Raw genomic sequence first — 21,896 nt, 5'->3', positions numbered from 1 at the left:
TATGAGACTCAAAACAGAGCTCAGGTGCATCCTGTTTCCATTGATCATCCTTGAGATGTTTCTACAACTTGATTGGAGTCCACCTGTGGTAAATTCAATTGATTGGACTTGATTTGAAAAGGCACACACCTGTCTATATAAGGTCCCACAGTTGACCGTTTCAGCAGAATTGAAGGTCTCCAAAAACACAGTGGCTTCCATCATTCCTAAATGGAAGAAGTTTGGAGCCACTAAGACTCTTCCTAGAGCTGGCCGCCCGGCCAAACTGAGCAGTCCGGGGAGAAGGGCCTTGGTCAGGGAGGTGACCAAGAACCTGATGGTCACTCTGACAGAGCTAACCAGAGTTCCTCTGTGGAGATGGGAGAACCTTCCCAAAGAACAACCACCTCTGCAGCACTCCACCAATCAGGCCTTTATGGTAGAGTGGCCAGACGGAAGTCAACCCTCACTAAAAGGCACATTCCAGCCCACTTGGAGTTTGCCAAAATGCACCTAAAGGACTCTCAGACCATGAGAAACAAGAATCCCTGGTCTGATGAAACCAAGATTGAACTCTTTGGCCTGAATGCCAAACGTCACATCAGGAGGAAACCTGGCACCATCCCTAGGGTGAAGCATGGTGGTGGCAGCATCATGTTGTGGGGATGTTTTTCAGCGGCAGAGACTGGGAGACTACTCAGGATAGAAGGAAAGCAAAGTACACAGAGATCCTTGAGAATGGGCGAAGGTTTACCTTTCAACAGGACAACAACCCTAAGCACACAGCCAAGACAACGCAGAAGTGGCTTCGGGACAAGTCTCTGAATGTCCTTGAGTGGCCCAGCCAGAGCCTGGAATTGAACCCGATTGAACATCTCTGGAAAGACCTGAAAATAGCTGTTCAGCGACACTCCCCATCCAACCTGACAGAGCTTGAGAGGATCTGCAGAGAAGAATGGGAGAAGCTCCCCAAATACAGGTGGGCCAAGCGTGTAGTGTCATACCCAAGAAGACAGTGCTTCAACAAAGTACTGAGTAAAGGGTCTTATGTATGCTTATGTAAATGTGATATATATATATATATTTTCTTTTGCAAACATTTCTAAAAACCTGTTTTTGCTTTGTCATTATGGGGTATTTGGTGTGTATTGTGATGAGGGGAAATAAACAAATGTATCAATTTTAGAATTATTTTTTTATTTAACTAGGCAAGTCAGTTAAGAACAAATTCTTATTTACAATGACGGCCTAGGAACAGTGGCTTGGTCATTGGCAGAATGACACATATTTAATTTGTCAGCTCAGGGATTCGATCTAGCAACCTTTCAGTTACTGGCCCAACGCTCTAACCACTAGGCTACCTGCCGCCCCATTACAGCCTTAGAATAATAAAATGTGGAAAAGTCAAGGGGTCTGAATACTTTCCGAATGCACTGTAGGTTCCCTGCTTTGCGAGGCATTGGAAAACCTCATTGGTCTTTGTGGATGATTCTGTGTTTGAAATTCACTGCTCGACTGAGGGACCTTACAGATAATTGTCTGTGTGCGGTACAGAGATGAGGTAGTCGTTTAAAAATCATGTCAAACACTATTATTTTACACAGAGTGAGTCCATCTAACTTATTATGGGACGTGTTAAGCACATTTTTACTCCTGAACTTATTTAGGCATGCCATACATAACAAAGGGATTGGATAACTTATTGACTCAAGACATTTCAGCTTTTCATTTTTTATTAATTTGTAAATATTTCTAAAAACATAAATCCACTTTGACATTATCAGGAATTGTGTGTAGGCCAGTGATAAAAAATCTTCAATTGAATGTATTTTATATTCAGGCTGTAACACAACAAAATGTGGAAAAAGAGGTGTGAATACCTTCTGAAAGCACTGTACAGTACATTATAATGGAGAGATTTAGGGATGTGTATGGAAAATTGTGTTCTGTTTTATTCTGATAGGTTTGTGTTTGTTTGTGTAAGTGCATGCGTGTATGGGTTTGTTTGTGTGTGTGTGTGTGTGTGTGTGTGTGTGTGTGTGTGTGTGTGTGTGTGTGTGTGTGTGTGTGTGTGTGTGTGTGTGTGTGTGTGTGTGTGTGTGTGTGTGCGTGTGCGGTTGGGCATGTATCAGGGCTGTGCACAGACCTTTTCGGGGGCAGGTGCTCAAAAAAAAATAACTGTCACAACTGTCACAGATTTGTTGAGTAATTATGACTTTGATTATTGAATTACATAAAAGCAATAGATGGCCACATCTTAATGGCTAATTAAATTACACATCTTTAACGCAAATTTAACAACGACTTGCGGGCGGTGGGTTCAGAACAACAATGACAAAAACTGTATACAAAAAGTGCCATTTAATTTTTTTACCCAAAACTAAAGAGCACTTTAGAGACTGGAAGGGCGAAGGGGAATGCGCTCTGCACAGGTAAAGCTTTATCTGTGCACTTGCCTGATGTGCATTTGTTTGTCCATTAATGCATATTCCTCTCTGCAGCTTGTTGGTGTCTGATCCTCTTAAGGGGCCATGCCAGCCAGCCTTATAGAAGTGCCAGGCTCATAAATATGGTGCCAAGCTCTCCCTCTCCTCTCCCGCCCTCCAGCATTAAGATTGATCCCTGGTTCCCTCCCCTTCCTTTCTCTCTCTCCTCTCCCTGGCCCTGCCTTTATGAGCCTGTGAATAGGTGAAGCACACAGGCTCCAACAGATGGCCAGAGCTGCCCTGATTCACTCACACACACACCACAGCCACATGAATGAGAGCGGAGCGAGAGAAAGAGAGAGAAAGAGACAGGGAGAAAAAGAAGGTGAAACTGAGAACTAGAAAGAGAGGAGAACGATATAGGAAGAAAAGAGTGGGAGAAAAAGAGAAGGGGGGCAGAGAGAGAGAGAGGAGGACAACGAGGAGAAAGAGAGATTGCAAATCAGAGTGAGTGTAGGAAAACGAGAAAGCTAGAGCGTGTCAGGAGTGTGTTGGAGTGAGTGATAAAAAGTGCAAGAAAGAGCGCAAGACAATATGTGATAGAGAGGGAGAGGGAGGGAGAGACAGAGATGCGGCGAAAAGGGGAGTGAGGCGAAATTGAATTGTAGATAGAGGGACCTTCTCTCCTCCTCCTTCCCTCCCTCTTTTATCAATCTCCTCTGAAACCACGCCTCCCTCCTTTCACTTGGGTGTGCATCTATAACAGTGGGCGGCTGTGTGGGAGTTAGACTCTCAGACTGCCAGCAGAGCGGACAGTAGGGCACAGGACAGGAGTGTGTCGAAGACTGGTCAGAGCAGGTGTATGCCTGTGTGTGAGCTGACGGACAGAGCTCTGTGTGCATCCTGTGTGTGTCACCTCACCCGCTCCACCCAGGGACATCGCTTCTGAGGAGCACAGCTGGGAGGTACAGTACTGTAGCTTTGCTCTACTTTACACTTCTCCTTTGCTCTCCATTGCACTCGCCTTCATTAGATTTACTCTCACCTCCACCACCACCACCACCACCAGCATCATCAACTCGTCTGCGTAACGGTGGAGGAGGACATGAACACTCACTTGCATGTGGCACTGAACTCCTTCACAAAGTATCTGACTTTGCATTGGGCTGTTGTGGAATAGACGTATCTGCAGTTTGGATCCATCTATTCATTATAAGTTGGTACATTGAATGAATTTTTTTTTGTGTATTAGTTTTGGTAACGGTATTGTTTCTATTCTCTGGTTCGCATTGACATAATTGATCTTGAATTGATATATTAATGAGTGTTCATGCACAACAATTATCCCAATACAATACAAAGAAGTTACTGGTTTGAATTGCTCCAAATGTGTCAACTTTTTATACTTTTGTGAGATTGAAGTGAATTAAACCATACTGTTTCTGTTCCAGTAAAAACTGCTCTACTATCCCACGCAGTAGGCTAGACTAGGTTAGATGTTTACATAATGTTTTGTCAGTGTCTTTATGGGTGAAAAGGATCAGGCGGTAGTGAGTGCTCTCTGAGTGATGAGATAGAGAGTAGAGGGCGCTGGTTGTGACCTGGACCTGAAATATTTATTGCTGAGACTGGATGGCTGCCTGGCTGGCTGGTTTTCTGGCTGCTGTTTACTGACTGGAGGGATGAGGGGATGGAGGGCCTTTGGTTGGTGGTGGCAGAAATCAGTGGTTAAGACATTCATTATTTACTGTGCACTCTGCAGCTGGAGGCTGGATCTAACCCCCAGATCAACTGGCCTCTTTTCTCTGCTAGAGTGGAGAAGGCTGCTCCTGTTTTGTCTACCTGTCAGCTAACCCCTAGGCACTCCGCTAGTTCACCCACACATATGCACAAGCACAGATGCACGCATAGGCTACGTACACACATGCATGCACATACGCACACACACACACACACACACACACACAGTAGACATCCCAGTACCTTGTATGATCTGTCTCTCTTTCTCCTCACACACACTCAGCAGGAGTCTTGACCTGGAGACCTGTTGGAAGGCTGTCTGCTGTGGCTCAGAGTGAACGCGTAAAAGGACTTATGGACTCCACAGAGAGGGTTGCTTGTGTAGGCTATGTGTAAAAGGAGAGAGTGTGCTTGGAGAGAGTGTGGTTCCAAGCTCTGCATATGTGTATTCATCTAGAATGTTCTGTAGGTTCTGCATGTAGAGGCTGTAGAATTGACCGTTGTTGAATTAAGTACAGGACACATCTGGTGTCTCCCAGCCAGGGGGAAGATATATTGGCAGGCCATGACACACTAACCACAGAGCCAGCCAACAGGGGCACACACACACACCACACACGTACAGTGACAGGAGGCAGATTTCGGTAACAGTGACAAAACTCAAGGTGACATGGCTGGCTGTCTGACTCCTGCCTTTAGTGTGGCTGCTCACCTTACCTCCACTTTTAATTAAGCTGGTTAGGTCGAACATAGGCCTACCTAGAGGATGAAGGTGGTGAGGTGATGAAATAATACACAAAGACTGAGATGCAAAGAGCATGATTCAAATTTGAGAATGATTTGGAGGATGGTGGAGGATTGTGACTGTCTACACCCTGATACTAATGATCATCTAAGAAAATATGTTGGGTAATGTAATAAGTGAGACCTGTAACTAGTGCTCCTGTTCCCCTCTGAGTTTCCTGTTCAGCGTTATGTGCTGCTGTGAGCTGTACTTGTGATGAGAAGGTATCTGTAGATCACTGTTTAAATCTCATCCTGCAGCTCTTCTCTTTAATGATATTGGCTGAGATGGCCTCTTTATTGGTTTGTTTTGTAATTTTTTGGTTTTGGGTGGTTACAGGTCAATTGTTCTTTGACGAGCACCAATCATTCTCACTTTTGATAATTCTAATGTTATCATTTCTAATAGTAATTGTATCCACTGGCGAATTGAGAGAGAGAGAGTGAGGTGATTGCCGTCCAAGAGCCAACATATTTTTTTGCGGCAGTGCTGGCTGCCAGCAGTAATCGTTTCATATTGATTGAGAAATTCAAGGAGCTACCATTGTTAATCGATGCAAAGCATTGAATATTTACATTCATGCACTTCAAAATGAATTTCGTAAACATTTCCCCAGAAGCGTTTAACTGCAGGGCACTCCCACATCATATGAAGGAATGTGCCTACCTGATTTTTGGGACACAGTGAACATTTGGGAGTATGGGCCAATTTCATCGTAAAACATTTCCTTGGTGTTAAATAGTCAGGGAACAACCTTCAAATGTATAAGTTGATGGTACAAATTATGGGATGCCAAGGTCATTTTTTCCCATATTCTGTTCTACTTAAAGGGTTACCTTTACCCTAGACCATCATTTTTTATGATTAGCTCAGAATATGAGCTTTCCAGAAGTTGTTTATATATTATAGAGATCAGCCCTTTCGTGAGCCCAGATAATTTATTTATAAATCGCATCAATGGATGGTTCAGTAGTTGGGTTTCCCAAGGGAATCCATTGGCCAGTATAGCTAAATTGTAAATATAGAAAAAAGGATTTGTCTGGTAATGTGTATGTCTTTCAAATCGTGGAATATTTTCAAACCCTTACTGTCCATGATATCGGCATGGGTAAGGATTCCACATTTAGGGGGATGAAAAAGGCCGCCCTCCAGATCACAAGGGATTATTGTGAAATATTGGAGTATGGGCATGCCATTCTGATTCCCAGTTACATTGTTTTTCAATTTTGCACCAAATAGATATTGTGTGAGCTATAATAGGACAAAACGTAGTTTACATTGTTTAAAATGGATATATCAGTAAAGACCACCTCTTCCAGGGCAATAGGAGACACCCTATTTATCTCTATTCTCAGCCAGGGGGTGGAAGAATCATGTCTAAATCAATTTAGGATGGGATGAAATGCTAGTGCCTGGAAATACAATTTAAAGTTTGGGACGGATAGTCATCGTACATCCAAGTTTGTTCATTCTATCTTGGATCGCTTACCTCGCCATGTATATTTTGAAACCACGCTATGAATTTTATCCCAGTAGCCAGAAGGGGGAGACAAGGGAACCACTGAACTACAGAAATTCAGCCGTGGTTATATATTTATTTTGACAATAGATATTCTGTCGGTTGAAGCAACTGTGATATTAGTCCATCTACTGAGGTCAGATATAATTTATTTGATCATTTGAGATGAAGCTGAATTTGTCTATGATCTTCAAAGCTTCTGGAAGCGATTGAGATAAATTATCAAGATATCGTCGGCGTATAATGAAATTACGTGATCTGTAGAATTGAGAGATATTGGTGTAATTTTTTCCGATTGTCGAATTGCCTTGTTCAGGGGCTCCATAGACCATAAAAATAGGAGAGGTGAGATGGGATCACCTTGCCTGCTACTTCTAGTTATTCTGAACGGAACAGAGCAAGTACTGACTGTTATTACTATGGCTGAGGAATTGCCATAAAGTGTTTTTATTAAGCCAAGTCCCATATGTTCCAAAACTGACCAAAGTTATGATCATTCTAGTCTATCAAAGGATTGTTCTGCATCGAGAGATAGAACTGGCCAAGGTGCTTTGGTTTCTGATGAAGCATGTAAGATATGTAATAGACGACGGAGGTTATCTGAGGGTATTTATTTTTTAAGGAGCCCGCTTTGGTCCAGATTTACCAATTTGGGTAAGTAAGTTTCGTGACGGGATGACATAATTTTTAAAATTAGATTAATATCTGTGTTTATCAAAGACAGAGGGTGATAAATATAAAAAGCTAAATTAGTGCTGTATTTAAATCACTTCCAAATTAAGGTTTGTGAATGGCTGTGTTAATCATTTCAAGTAACAGTGGACATAATTGGTTACAAAATGTTAAATACTGTAGACCTCAGGAGGATGGCCTCTTTGATTAAGGTTTTGAAGTGCCACTTTTCTAATGAACAGATGTCCAAAGAGAGAAGCATGAGAATGTGTAAGAGAGGAAGAGATAAAGAAAAGATGTGTGTTTATATACACTCACCGGACAGTTTATTAGGTACACCACCCAGTTCAAGAAAATGGATCGCTCCTACAGACAGTGAGTCACGTGGCTGTGGCTTGCTGTATAAAGCAGGCAGACAGGCATCGAGGCATTCAGTTACTGTTCGATTGAATGTTAGAATTGGCAAAATGAGTGACCTTAGTGACTTTGAGCCTGATATAATCGTCAGTGCCAGGCACGCTGGATCCAGTATCTCAGAAACAGCCATCCTCCTGGGCTTTTCGCGCACGACAGTGACTAGGGTTAACAGAGAATGGTGAAAACTGCTCCTTAATGAGAAAGGTCAAAAGAGAATGGCAAGAGTTGTGCAAGCTAACAGGCGGGACACACACAGACAAATAACCGCGCAGTACAAAAGTGGTGTGCAAAACGACATCTCAGAACACACAACTCGTCAAGCCTTGTCACGGATGGGCTATTGCAGCAGACAACCACAGCGGGTTCCCGTGTGGCTCAGTTGGTAGAGCATGGCGCTTGCAACGCCAGGGTTGTGGGTTCATTCCCCACGGGGGGACCAGGATGAATATGTATGAACTTTCCAAATTGTAAGTCGCTCTGGATAAGAGCGTCAGCTAAATGACTTAAATGTAAAATGTAAATGTAAATGTTCCACTCCTATCCGCTAAAAACAAGAAGAAGCGGTTCCTGTGGGCACGCGATCACCAACACTGAACAACTAAGGAGTGGAAAAACATCACCTGGTCCGATGAATCTTGTTTCCTGTTGAGTCATGCTGATGGTAGAGTCAGGATTTAGCGTATGCAGCATGAGTCTATGTGCCCATCCTGCCTGATGTGAACGGTAGCGGCTGGTGGTGCTGGTGTACCGCCATCCAATCTGCAGCAACTGTGTTATGTCATCGTGTCAGCATGGACCAACATCCCTGTGGAATGTTTCCGACTTGTAGAATCCATGCCCCAAAGAATTCAGGCTGTTATGGAGACAAAGAGTACTAGATGGGTGTACCTAAAATTCTGTCCGGTGAGTGTATGTGTGTGTGTGTTTGCAATCTTCTGTGTATGCTGTGTGTCTTGAGGCTTGTGCAATGTAATTTCAATCTGCTATCTATGTGAACGGTGCAGCAGTGTAGGTATCCTGCATTGAAATATAATTACACCCATCCAGTCAGCCCCAGAGTGGAGACTTCAGAGTCCTGCATCTTTCACTGGACATATCAATCACTAGTGTTGTCAGTGAGATTCATGCTTTGATTTCAACTAGATCGCTGCTTTTGTGACGTCCTCTGATCAGTTTTGCCTTGGCGTCATGGTTTTGAATTATTTATGAAATTAACTTTGATAGTTTCACTCATATTTTCAAGTGCAGAAATCTTGAGATCGGAAACCCTTCTGAGTATGATATGCTTTTGTTGAGGGCACAAGGCACAAGAATCCTTATCATCATCCCAATTACCATCATGGTCATCATCATCCTCTGCGTCACTGCCACCCCCATTTTCAACATTATGTTCCTCTCTAGCTACCCATCTTCATCATTACTATTTCATACCTCTCTCTCTGCATGCTGACTATGGTCCCCATTAAGACAGTAGCACCAAACAAACCAGGGTTGTGGTCAATTCCACAAATTATATTTTATTTCAATTCTCTCTCCCTGTAACTTCCATGTCAATCAATTCAAATTCCAGGTCAGTCTTTGAATTCAGAGATAACTCAATTCCTCTGAATTCCATTGTTATACAAATTCCAAGAATAAAATTCCATTAGGCTTCCAGGCTGATCATGCAACTGTTCAGACAGCCTATGTAACTATGCTGGAATATATGTTTAAATTATTTTAAAAATATCTTACCATCAAGGTTTGATAGTATGTGCATTAATTCCATGAACTGTGAAGTATAAAAATATTGAATTCCAATTCAATTCCAAAGATTAAATGTTTTTACAAATCCAATTCCATAACTTGAAGATTTTTTTTATTCAAATGTAATTCAACGTAAATTCTCCACTTCATGTGTAAATTCAAGAATTGAATTGGAATTTCTAATTAAATTGGAATTGACCCCAAACCTGAAACAAACACACCCTCCCTTCCCTCCTCCCTCTTGGAAAACAGGGAGGGACAACAATCGATGTCAGCTCTCAGATAACAGTGGTGCTAAGTGGCCCATCGATGCTATGATTAAATGAGTACAGGATGCAGTGGTGCAATTGGAACCAATATTAAAGGCGCCATGGTAAGCAACAGGGAGAAGAGAAGAAAGGTGATCAGATTAGGACTGAGTGATGTTACTGACAGAGGCAATGAGTTCCCTGTGTTTTCTCATCTTTGAGCATTTAAATAGTCATTTGGGGTGCTGCTGGGTCCAAATGATAGCATTGCTGAAACCTATATTTAAACTTTTGCTGCTTGAAGATATTGTAACATACCAAGTGAAGGTTTGTCTATTTTCATTACAACTCCATGTTATGATGACTGCAGATAAAGAGGTAAATGATGAATGGGTTCTCGTAATGATTCAGTGGTTCATCATTTAGACAGCTGTAGGCCTACGCACATCTGCAAATCTATTTGGAAGCATTCCTGAGGGGCCCACAGCAAATACTCAGCAATTTATATGAGTAACAAGATTACAACTGCTTCTGACACTATTTTCTCCAATTGCTGTGTGCTTCGTCTCATCATTGATTTGAGCCTGGTCTCATAGACTAGACGTAACATAGTACATTTAAATCCGGGACACTCAAATTAGTATGATATGTTACGTTTGGTATGGTTACATAAAACATATGGTTACTTAACCCTTTAACCTAACTCCTAAATTTAATGCTAACCTTAACCCTAATCTCTAACCCTAACCCTTAGCCTACCTAACATTAGCCAACTAGCTAACATTGGCCACCTAACCACCTAGTGTCACGCCCTGGCCTTAGTATTAGTTGTTTTCTTTATTATTTTAGTTAGGTCAGGGTGTGACATGGGGTATGTGTGTGTTTTGGGTGATTATATGGTATGGTTGGTTGTAGTGTATGGGTTTGTGTTGAGTGTATGTGTCTAGGTATGTCTATGGTTGAGTGTAGGTGTTTAGGAAAGTCTATGGTTGCCTGATTTGGTTCTCAATCAGAGACAGCTGGTTATTGTTGTCTCTGATTGGGAGCCATATTTAAGGTAGCCATAGGCTTTAGGTGTTTGTGGGTAATTGTCTATGTTCTATGTGTGCACTAGTTTTTCATAGCTTCACGTTTGTTGTTTTGTTTCATTTTTCTTCTTATAATTAAAGAAGATGTATTTTGCACACGCTGCGCCTTGGTCATCTCTCTCTCCATTTGACGATCGTGACACCTAGCTAGAATTCTTAACATATCATACATTTTGCAAATTCGTAACATATTGTAGATTTTGATAATTCTTTACATATGATACAAATTGTAATATTATACAAAATGGGTGATGGACAACCACAAATTAATAGATATCAAATTAAACGTAACATATCATACTAAATTGAGTGTCTCAGATTTCTGTAAAGAATAATATGAAATGCTCTGTGGCCAGGTTGTTCATTTCCATTTCTCCCAATTTCTCCCTGTCATTTTCTCTCTCTTTCTCCCGGTGTTTAGAGGTCCCTTCCCAAGCCTGTCATCTTCTTCCCCGTTCCCTCCTTTCCACTCCCTGCCTGGTCCAGCCATTGTGGTGCCTAATAAGGTTTATGGAATTACAGATCTCTGAAATTGGATTTTTCACTTCACTAAAGCATGGGGATTAGCGGTTTAGTACTTGGTGCATTAGGGCCTCTGACCCAAGGTGGACAGATCAAGGGATGGACAAATGTGGGCTCTCTCATCCCGTCCCACTGTCTGTCTAATCTTCTCTTTCTGATTTAAGCCTCACAATTCTTTGGTCTTCTTGGTTAACACGTAGGCTAGTTAGATACACTCTGATATTCTGCCTCATACATTTCAATGACATAGATTAGTTTGAAAACTGAGCTTCAGGTGTTTTGTTTAATATTCATCATAATTAGGTCAAGAGATTAGGAATTGCCCCCTCTGGTTGTGTTTCATGAAGTGTGCGATCCACTAGTTAACCTTGTGATCATCAGGCCCCCTAAAGCCATGTTGTGCATCATCACAGACACAATAGTTGTTGAACTATAACTTAGCAATATCTGGGAATGGATGGAGCGATAGAGGCAGAGGGTGGAATAGTGAGGGAAGGATTGGCACGGAGACAGTACTAATTGAGTAGTCCAGTCGCAGCTCCGCTCATTGAACTCTTAATTGGGGGAGAGAAAGGGTTGTGGAATCAATCGGGGGAGAGGAACAACATTCTCCTCCACTGAAATCAATCAGGGGTGTGGTTGAGAAGGATAACATACCCAATCACAGAAACACGGCCTGATGCTTCCTCTAAGTCAGACCTGATGACAATCAAACTGCTGAAAGACCGCTGTGTCAGGCAGTTATACTCCGAAGTCCCTCCACCTCTTATTACATGTAGGGGATTGTGCACTGAACATTTTAATTCCTATGTAGTTTTAGTCCTGAAAATATGAGAATGTTTCTAACAATGAGATCTCACGTTGCAGTGCAGTGAGGGACAATAATTGATGGAGAATAATATTTTTTACTTGTACTAAAAATATACTTTTCTTCTCGTTCCCCTTCCTCTGTGTAGTAACCATTTTTTTTGCCCTGTCACTTTGTGATGTATCATCCTTTTATCCGAATCAAGGAAGAGACCAGGTGTCGCATTTTCTCTCTGCTGCGGTTGTCCCATCGCCTTGTCACCCTCCGTCCACTGAAACCATTGCCTCTCACTCCTGTTATTTGTATTACAACTGTCAATATTTTTTATTTTAGTGAGACAAGAGGAAAATGAATAGTTTTTAAGCTACTTTTGAAAGTGTGTTTCACTGGATGTCTGTGGGTGTCTTTGTAGGCCAAATAAAACCTTTTGGGTATATGGGTTTGTCTCCTCAACCTGACATGAGTAATATGTTTGTGTTGTGAACACCCTGTCCCTTTCCCCTGTATCTATCAGGCATGTGTTAACCTGCCTCATATCGCTGCCTTTGAGAACACAGCATAGGGTGGCAAATAGAATCTGGAGATGGACAGACAAACAGACAGACAGGTGCGCTGCCTCTCCTCCCTTTGATGCCCGTGAGTGGCTGGCATGACCTGGCATTGAGCTCCATGGGTGCTTAGGTGTTATTCTTAGAATATCAAACACCCCCTGACACACACGCAGGCACGCGCACACACACTCCCAAAATGCTACCCTTGCTTAGTGTCTGTGGTGTAAAGCGTTATCTACTTTAGGACCACAGAATTATTTTACAGAGAACAAAGAATGAAATGTTTGTTGAGTCATATCATTACTGAGAGCTGTAGGTCAGAGTCCGGTATGATGGGAATAGAATGTTTGGTGCGGTGTTCAGTCTTGTCTTTTATGGAGATAAGAGCTTGGTTTGGCAACATGGCTGAGTCGTTTACACACTGGACGTTGACACCCAGCCAATCACAACAAAGAGCAGATAGCTTCAACACTGTCAACGTGTCTTGTCTTCACAGCCAGGCACAGAACAAAGCCTTCAGCAGGCACTAAAATAAAACAAATATAGATAGTTTAAGACATACAGACTATTTTAGAGATCGAGACAGTTTTAGAAGTAGAGCCAGTTTTTAAAGAGCTTGCTGATTGAAAGAGCGTGGTGAGTTCAGAGATATTTCTGTTTCTCAGACATTTTGACAGGTGCATGACGTTAGAGCTGGTCTATTGAAAATATATTTTGGGTATTTGATGATATTGATAGTGAAATAGGATCTAGACATAAAGCAGTCGTTTGATCCACCTCTCTGTCATCTGGGAGGGAGGAGCGGTGGTTGTGAGTGTCATCTGCTGGGAAGGAATCATAATGGTGGAAGGCATCTGTTAATGAGGAACAACAATAGAGTATGGCATCTGTTGGGGATAAGCCGTAATGGAGTAACGCGTAAACACCAAAAAGAGCCAGAATGGAGTATGGACAGAGGCTGTTTTATGTGGTCTACACGCATCCCAGATCAGGAATAGGCTGCATGAAAAGAGTATGATGCATTCACTCACTTTGACACCTTAACAGGGAGAAAAAGACAATGTTTTAACTAGCCACATGAGAAAATACTACAGTTTACTATAGAATTCTGTAGTAAACTGTAGTATACTGTAGAGTAGTATACTTCATACTGTAGTATCCTCGATCATGTGTAGTACTTACTATTGAATGTTGTAGAATACTATAGTAAATACTACAGTACTCTCTGCAAAAAACACTGTAGCAAATAATACAGTAATGTCGGCAAAAACACTACAGCTGCAAAAACCCTACACTTTTTTAACTATAGTCAATACTACAGTACTTCATTTGCATACACCCTGCCTAATGCCCTCCCCCATATCCCAATTTCTGCGATCCATCATTGAGAAACCTACATGCCAATTATAGACCATATATTGTGTTCCCAACAGGTTATAGAAAATAGTATTTCCTCAAAGAAAAAGCCTCAATTTTTTTGTCAGAGATAATAAAACAAAAACACGACAGTAAATACTACAGTAATGTACGCAAAAACACTACAGTGAATACTACAGTATACTACAATCTACAAAAAAACTACAGTAAATACTACAGTATACTACAATCCGCCAAAACACTACATTAATTCCCTTACATGTGCAGTGCAGTAACTGCAGTTGACTGTGGTATTTTGGACGCAGTAACTGCAGAGTACTGCAGTTTAACTGCAGTTATACTGCATCATTACTGCAGTAAAAAAACGGTGTTATTTTGGATGCAGTATTTGCAGCATACTGCAGTTATACTGCACTCTAACTTTAGTTGTACTAAAACACTAAAACACTGTAACTGCAATCAGCATACTGTAGCATACTGCAGTTATACTGCACTCTAACCGTAGTTATACGAAAACACTAAAACACTCTAACTGCAATCTTTTTTCATAAGGGTTACTATAGTATGTACTACAGTTTTCTTTTACTACAGTAGTTATAATATAGTTAACTGTAAATACTACAGTGTACTACCGTGAATACTACAGTAAAGTATGCAAAAACACTACAGTGAATACTACAGTATTTATACCATAGTATACTGTAGTATTTTTTTCATGTGGGTAACAATAATACTTTGATGGGTTTATTTTCAGCTCTCTATTGATGTTGTGTCTGACCCCTGATCTTTTTCATCTTCTCTTGACTTTCTGTGTTTACTTCCAGACCTTGGTCTCTGAACACTGCGAGAGAATATTTGAGAAGCATTGTTTGGAAAGGAAGGTAAGACTTGTTTACATCTTGTTATTGACTTCTATGAGTTTGTTCGTGTCTCTGTGCGTATGCATGCGGTACATCTTTGATGTGAACATCATAAGCCTGTCAGTGGGTGGAGTGAATCTGATGTTGTACTGGACTGTTGCATAGCTGGTTACACATCTCATGGAGCAGAAATAGCATCAACTCATTAGTATGGCATCACCATGGCTGCTGTAAAGAGACAACTGCACAGCAGGCTACTGTCAACACCACAGCGTGTACCATAGGGAATAGTCTATCAGCACCAGACAGAACTCACACATTCAAACCACTTTATTCAGAGTGACATATTTCACCTCAAATACTCTGCTTCTTTGGTGTTAAACCAAAGCCCAATTGTGTGGACTGAATAGTGTAGGTTTGGGGTTGATTGTGTGGTCTCAGTAAGCGGTGATCGTTGGTTTTAACCACAGCACAACCCCTCTGGTGGACTCATCTGTCCATCTGCCACTCACCCTGAATAAGAAAGGATCAGGGGCATCTGAGTGGGACAGCCCCCCAGGCTTGATGTCCAAGCTAAGAGTTATAAATCAATGACTGAAACAGCAGAACCCTCTGTGGTTTGGGATTCCCTCAGCGCATGGATTTATACCACAAGCTGAGCTGTTATATTCTCATGATGCAACCAATACTGATCACATACCTGATACATTCATAGCTACATAACACTGTGCTGTTTAAATTGACTGTAGACCTATTGGAAAACCTGTCTATTTTATACAGATAACACTGAGGTACCAGATGAATCTATTCTAGTCCATATGAACAGTTGGGCAGCTGTATGAGCAGCAGTGAACAAATGTAGCCATATGTGCACAGCTGCCTACCTCTCACAGCCTCGTAATCATTTGTAAAAACTACAGATGACATTAATTGGTCTGTCACCTATATTCACCTACTACTGCCTTCATTCAGTAGTTTACTGCAGTGTCACTGAAATGCAGCTCAGGTACATTTCTGTTAGCTAAAGAGTGGCCTGAAAGAAGAGGCTTAACTTTCACTTTCTGCATGTCTGTAAAACCGGAGAGGAATGACAGGGGAATGATGTCCCTTTGGTGAGTTATTCTGTTTGAAGCCTGATCTCCACATCAACCCCAGGGTGCGAGGCGGGCACTGTTCACCTCTCCCTTTCTTCCCTTCCTCTCTGCCAGAGGAGGCCTGTGGCAGGCTGGATAACACTGAGAAAGAAGTCTTAAATAAACTTTTCAAAGGAAGAGATCAGCCTCAGCCACATCAAAACTTTAAAGTGATTTGAGTTTTTTTTTATCACTGTCCCTTCACCAAGCCTGATTGTTTTCTGACTCCAGAAATGTGTCATCTTTACATTTCTTGCAGGCGGTTGCGTAAGGTGCTTTTGATAGCTCACCACAAAGGGCCTCTTCTCTCTCTGCTCCCTGAATCTGACCGTTGTGGTGCTATTCTTTCCTCATAGCACATTCATATCAGATCCCCTCTCATGTCGGAAGTAGCACTCTGTCTGTTTTCTGACCGTATTTAACCAGATCACCACCACTCATCACACTGGTCTGCTTCCTCTCTCCATGCCCCTGCTCTCCTCCTGCACACTGATTAAAAGTCAAATATAAAAGTGGTCTGTTGTAGTACGGTCTAATTGATTCTTTCCACTGGATGCACCCAGAATGGGGTGACAGCAGACCATACCAGGCTTTGTCAACATTGGGCCCGGTGCCCGCCTCTCAGGAAGGCATCCCAGTAAAGCCCCTGTGTGTGCCAATGTACAGGCCACACACAGAGGCACCCCTCAGTGTGCCAGCCTGCCAGCCTGGTGTTATGGGACAGACAGATAGACACAGAAGCAGCTCCTTCTCTTTGTGTCTCTAGCTCTGAGCTCCCATCAGCTGAATGGGAGGCATGAACCAGGAAGGTCTGTGGGAGGGAGGCTGGCAGGTGGTTGATTTAAATGTGTTTGGGGGAGGCACTAGGCAGTTTCTCACCTTCTTACTAAGTCTCTGCAATGCCCACTTGCATTACCACTCATCTTACATACACGTTTCTTGAGGGACGGTGCTGAAATGTCTTATATCCGGATTCTCACAAAAGGCTTTTCTCCAATCGCCAAGTCTCCTGCTGCTAACATCATTGCTTTAATGTTTACACGCAGTAATGATTAACAACCATTGGGGGCTTATATGAAGCATGAAGTGGTAGCAAATAAACCTTTGCTGCTGCGCTTTCTGGAAGCTTCAGTTTAGGGAGCCTTCCATTTGACTTCCATTTAAGGATTATACAGTTCATTTTATTGCTTTTATATAGCGGTCATTAATAATTGAATCCTGCTTTAGTAAAACATAAATCTCTTCCTATAGAAAGGCAGTATATCTCTGTGTATGTTCCTATACACTATGGATTTATGGCACATGTCAAACTCATTCCACGGAGGGCCAAGTGTCTGCGGGTTTTCACTCCTCCCTTGGACTTGATTGATGAATTAAGGTCACTGATTAGTAAAGAACTCCCCCTCACCTGGTTGTCTAGGTCCTAATTGAAAGGAAAACCCAAAAACCAGCAGACAGTGGCCCCTCCATGGAATGAGTTTGACACCCCTGATTTATGGACTGATTTATGGTGGCTTGAGTTGGCTCCTCCACTCCACATTTTGGTTTTAGTGCTTTTTTCTTGCTCCACACATTAGTGGCACACTGCATTACATGCTGTTCATTACCAGAGGACATCCATCCGCTACGCTCCTTTTCTCCATGAATCTAATTGACCTTTAGCTCAGTGTGATGCACAGTAAAATGTGATAGGCCTTTATTATAATTTCACATGCTTGAATAGCTGAGTGTATGTCCTGCGCCTGTTTTATCACCCATCTGAGCAGAGGGAATGGGGGAATGGAGAGAGCTTATAAAGAGAGGGGCAGGGAGACGGCCATTGGTCTGGTGATTACTTCATTAGATGGATGGGGCTGTGCTCTACCCGTTGACGCTGTGTTAATTAACAGGCAAGGCTGCTGATCTTCATCAAAGCTCGTCTAATTCCTATTTAATGGAATGAAAAGAGAGTGGTAATCGAAATTATGTGAGGGGAATATATTTAAAAAAGAAGAAGACTTCATTGAATCAGCGGTTAAGTATTAATTTATGGCATTATGCAACTGCATTCATTACTGGAAAGAGTTATTGCCTTATGCAAGATTCATGTTTGCATCGTGTCATTACATTGCTTTGTGACATGTAGTTCTGTCTGAGAGTAGGCCAATAGAAATGTGGGCTAGCTGGAGGGCATGCTGTACTGTACCTCCACCACACTCTCTCCCTCCCTCCCACTCTCCCTCTCTCCAGAGAGTTAGTGGGTGTAGCAGGGTCAGGAGCACAGCCACAGGGTCCTGACAGCTGTGTGTGGTTGTGACATGGGCCTAATGGATGCCTGATTAGAAATGCAGGAGCCCCTCCCCAGAACTGACCTTGACATGGGCTGTGGTTACTTTTGCACTCTGAGCTGGGGGTGGGGATCGTGGTGGAGGTATGGGGTGGTGGTAACGAGACAACATTAGAGGGGGGAAAAGTCACTCTGATTCATAGGATTCAGCACACATGTCTCTCTGGATCTTTCTCTGGTCTCTCCCTCAAGTTGTCTTCCTTCCTCAACTTCTTGTTTTTCTCTTTTTCGTGTTGACAGGTGGTTGATACTTGTATGTGTGTGTGTGACTGTGGTACATGTGCACTTGGCTCCCCAATATAGATTACAAGCCAAGCTCTGCAGGGAGAAACAAATGATAGCAATCAGAATGATCCAGAGGTCCACTGATGCACGATCAATCTGAGCCTTCATTAAAAGCCTGCTAGGCAACCCTATGCAATATCAATACTGCAGCGCCACAGAGAGATGTCTGGGTTGGGCTGTTAGGGAGGGAGGCTGCTGGCAGCCTGACTGACTGCTGTAACACTGTGGGAAGTCAGCCAGAGGATCAGTTAGACTGGAACACTTACCCTCATGTGCCAAAACACAGGTCAGGACAGACAGATGGGGTGTCTGGGCTGCTGCTTTAAGGAGGGATTGGGTAGGGATGGCTCTGTACCGTTAGAGAGGGGGACAGTGACTGTTCACTATGGGATCATATGAGTGGAGACAAAGGGTTGTGTGTTGAGTTTATGTTGCTTCACAAGGTGTGTAATTGTAGACTATGGACTATTAAGCTACCATTACTATGACTGTGGTCTGTTAGTCACATTTCTGAGCCTGATAGGCAAATAACAAAGATTTTAAAATATTCAAATAGAGCATTACCAAAAACTCAGAGAAACAGTGTTATTGAACCATTCCTTTCAGTGGTTCTCTACCGGGGCTAAGGAGGCATTGGAATGGACATAGGGTGGTTGAGGTCCCTCTCTTATTCCCCTCTTTATGTTCCCATCTCCCTTCCAGTCTTCACCCCCTGTGTGGTTCTGACAGGGTTTGGGGTGTGTGTTTCTAAGCCAGATAATCTACCGACAAAGGCTAAGAAGGAGAGAGAGAAGGGGGGAATAGGATGGAGAAAGGGAGTGAAGAAGAAAATAAGTGGTCTTTGCCTCTCCATTCCCCAAGGGAAAGCTTAACAGCAGATAAGACTGTCCCCACTGCGCCCATGTTCCCATTATCAGGCCCTGTACGAGACAGGCAGGCTGGGTTGGGCTGAGCTGAGCACTGGGACACTCTGGAGCTGACAGGAGATAATCCTTGTCCCTGTGGGAAGCTGTGGTCGCTACAAGTGCCCCCCTGGGAAGAACATGGGACCCCCAAAGGACCTAGGAGAAGTTGGAGAAGAAAATAAACCAGTGTTTTTGAGAGCTCTGCCCAAACTTGTGTCATTCTGTACTGAAGCCTTCTGATATATCTGTAGCCCACCGTGATTTATTCTCCAGCAGCCAGTGGCTGTTTACTGAAAGGCGAAACCAATATTGTCTGTAATCATCATTAAGTCAAGGCCATTAGGAGTGGCCTCTCCCTGCACTAATTTGATGACGGAAGAGAAATGGGCAGTAATTAAAAGAAAACAAATGACAATATAAATCTCTCTCCTGTGGTGCTCTGACAATGATGGTTGATCTAACTTGATTAATGCTAGTAACCTACTGATAGGAAACTGGAAATAAACAAACAATAAGCAGTGGGGTCTCATGACCATCACTTATGTGGTTCTACCAGTGAGGTTCAAGCTGGGATGGAAGCACTTTATTTGCATAGTCCATCTGTAGATGCTCTGCAGACTATCTACAGACTACCAGTAACATTTATCTATCTATTAACCCTAACCCTAACTTTAACCCAAAACTTCACCCTTACCCTAACCCTAGCCCTAACCCTAACCTTAACCCTTATCTTAACCCTAAACTTCACCCTTACCCTAGCCCTAACTCTAACCTACCCTTACCCTTACCCTAACCCTTATTCTAAACCTAACCCTAGCCCTAAACTTAGCAAGTAGTTGCTTATCAACAGATAGTTTGTTGATATTATGACCATCTGTAGAGCATCTACAGATGGACTATCCGGACTATCCAAATAAAGTCTGACCACTAGGATCTATCACGCTCTCTATAATGTGGTTCCAAACAAACGTTCCCACAACTTTAGAGAACATTCCCTTAAAAGTCTCATTAGGTCATTAACTAACGTTTTCATAGGAATGTTCCTGTGATATGCAAGGAATGTTTCTAAGATACCAGAACGTGGTTACCATGTTCTCAGAATATAAGATATTAAAGTTCTAGACACGTGAAATGAAAATATTACACGAACATTACTGTTTCCAGTTTTCTGTGGGTTAGGAGAATATTCCATTAACGTTCCACCAAACATACACAGAACATGGTTGCCATGTTCTCAGAATATATGGTAGGAATGCTCTAGACACGTTAACCTCTCTGGGGTAGGTGGGACGCAATCGTCCCACCTGGCCAATAGCCAGGGAAAATACAGAGCGCCATATTCAAATAAAATGATATAAAAATCAAACTTTCATTAAATCACACATGTAAGATACCAAATTAAAGCTACACTCGTTGTGAATCCAGCCAACATGTCAGATTTCAAAAAGGCTTTTCGGCGAAAGCATAAGATGCTATTATCTGATGATTGCACAACAGTAAACAAAGAGAGTAGCATATTTCAACACTGCAGGCACGACACAAAACGCAGAAATAAAAAATATAATTCATGCCTTACCTTTGACAAAATTATTTTGTTGGCACTCCAATATGTCCCATAAACATCACAAATGGTCCTTTTGTTCGATTAATTCCGTCGATATATATCCAAAATGTCAATTTATTAGGTGCGTTTCATCCAGAAAAACACAGCTTCCAACTTGCGCAACGCCACTACAAAATATATCAAAAGTTACTTGTAAACTTTACCAAAACATTTCAAACTACTTTTGTAATACAACGTTAGGTATTTTTAAACGTTAATAATCGATCAATTTGAAGACGGGATGATCTGTGTTCAATACAAAAAGAAAACAAACTGACGCAACTTTTTTGGTAATGTGCCTCTCTCAAACAATTTACTTCAAGTGACCCTCATTTACGATGGCCGTACTTCTTCATTACACAAAGGAATAACCTCAACCAATTTCAAAAGACTGGTGACATCCAGTGGAAGTGGTAGGAACTGCAAACAAGTCCCTTAGAAATCTGGTGTCCCAATGAAATTTCATAGAAAAGACAGTGACTTAAAAAAAATAACAATTCTGAATGGTTTGCCTGCTACATAAGTTCTGTAATACTCACAGACATCATTCAAACAGTTTTCGAAACTTCAGAGTGTTTTCTATCCAAATCTACTAATAATATGCATATCTTATATTCTGGGGAGGAGTAGCAGGCAGTTGAATTTGGGCATGCTATTTATCCAAAAGTGAAAATGCTGCCCCCTACCCCGAAGAAGTTAAATGAGAACGTTGCAGGAACATTTGTGTGTCTTGTGAATGTTGCCGTTCCAATCAAGGCCCTGACTGGTGAACTGACTGATACTCACACACACAGTGCTTTTATCATAGTGTTTTCAACATAGATATTTGACATACATTAACATATAAGAATGTGAGACTAGGGTGACTAATGTGAGAGTAGGGTCCAGATTTTTTTTTTTTTTAAAC

At 42.1% G+C, this 21,896-nt stretch overlaps 1 protein-coding gene across 5 annotated transcripts in view; it reads left to right on the top strand.

Moving 5' to 3' along the window:
• The first annotated feature begins 2,715 nt into the window (after positions 1 to 2,715).
• The window catches only part of LOC139535595 (extracellular sulfatase Sulf-2-like), a 59,447-nt gene continuing 40,266 nt past the window's right edge, over positions 2,716 to 21,896 (top strand). The window contains exons 1-3 of one of the 5 annotated variants that reach the window (XM_071335167.1): positions 2,720 to 3,370; positions 4,432 to 4,526; positions 14,702 to 14,758. The gene's annotated coding sequence lies outside the window, so the exon portion shown is untranslated. Of the gene's footprint in view, positions 3,371 to 4,428; positions 4,527 to 14,701; positions 14,759 to 21,896 lie in introns of all 5 variants that reach the window. The other 4 variants (XM_071335168.1, XM_071335170.1, XM_071335166.1 and 1 more) reach the window with 4 other exon arrangements.

This window comes from Salvelinus alpinus, chromosome 12, assembly GCF_045679555.1.
Source record: "Salvelinus alpinus chromosome 12, SLU_Salpinus.1, whole genome shotgun sequence".
Classification (NCBI taxonomy): Eukaryota; Metazoa; Chordata; class Actinopteri; order Salmoniformes; family Salmonidae; genus Salvelinus; species Salvelinus alpinus.
The sequence above is the reverse complement of the archived record's forward strand: the minus strand, read 5'-3'. Positions and strand labels throughout refer to the sequence as shown.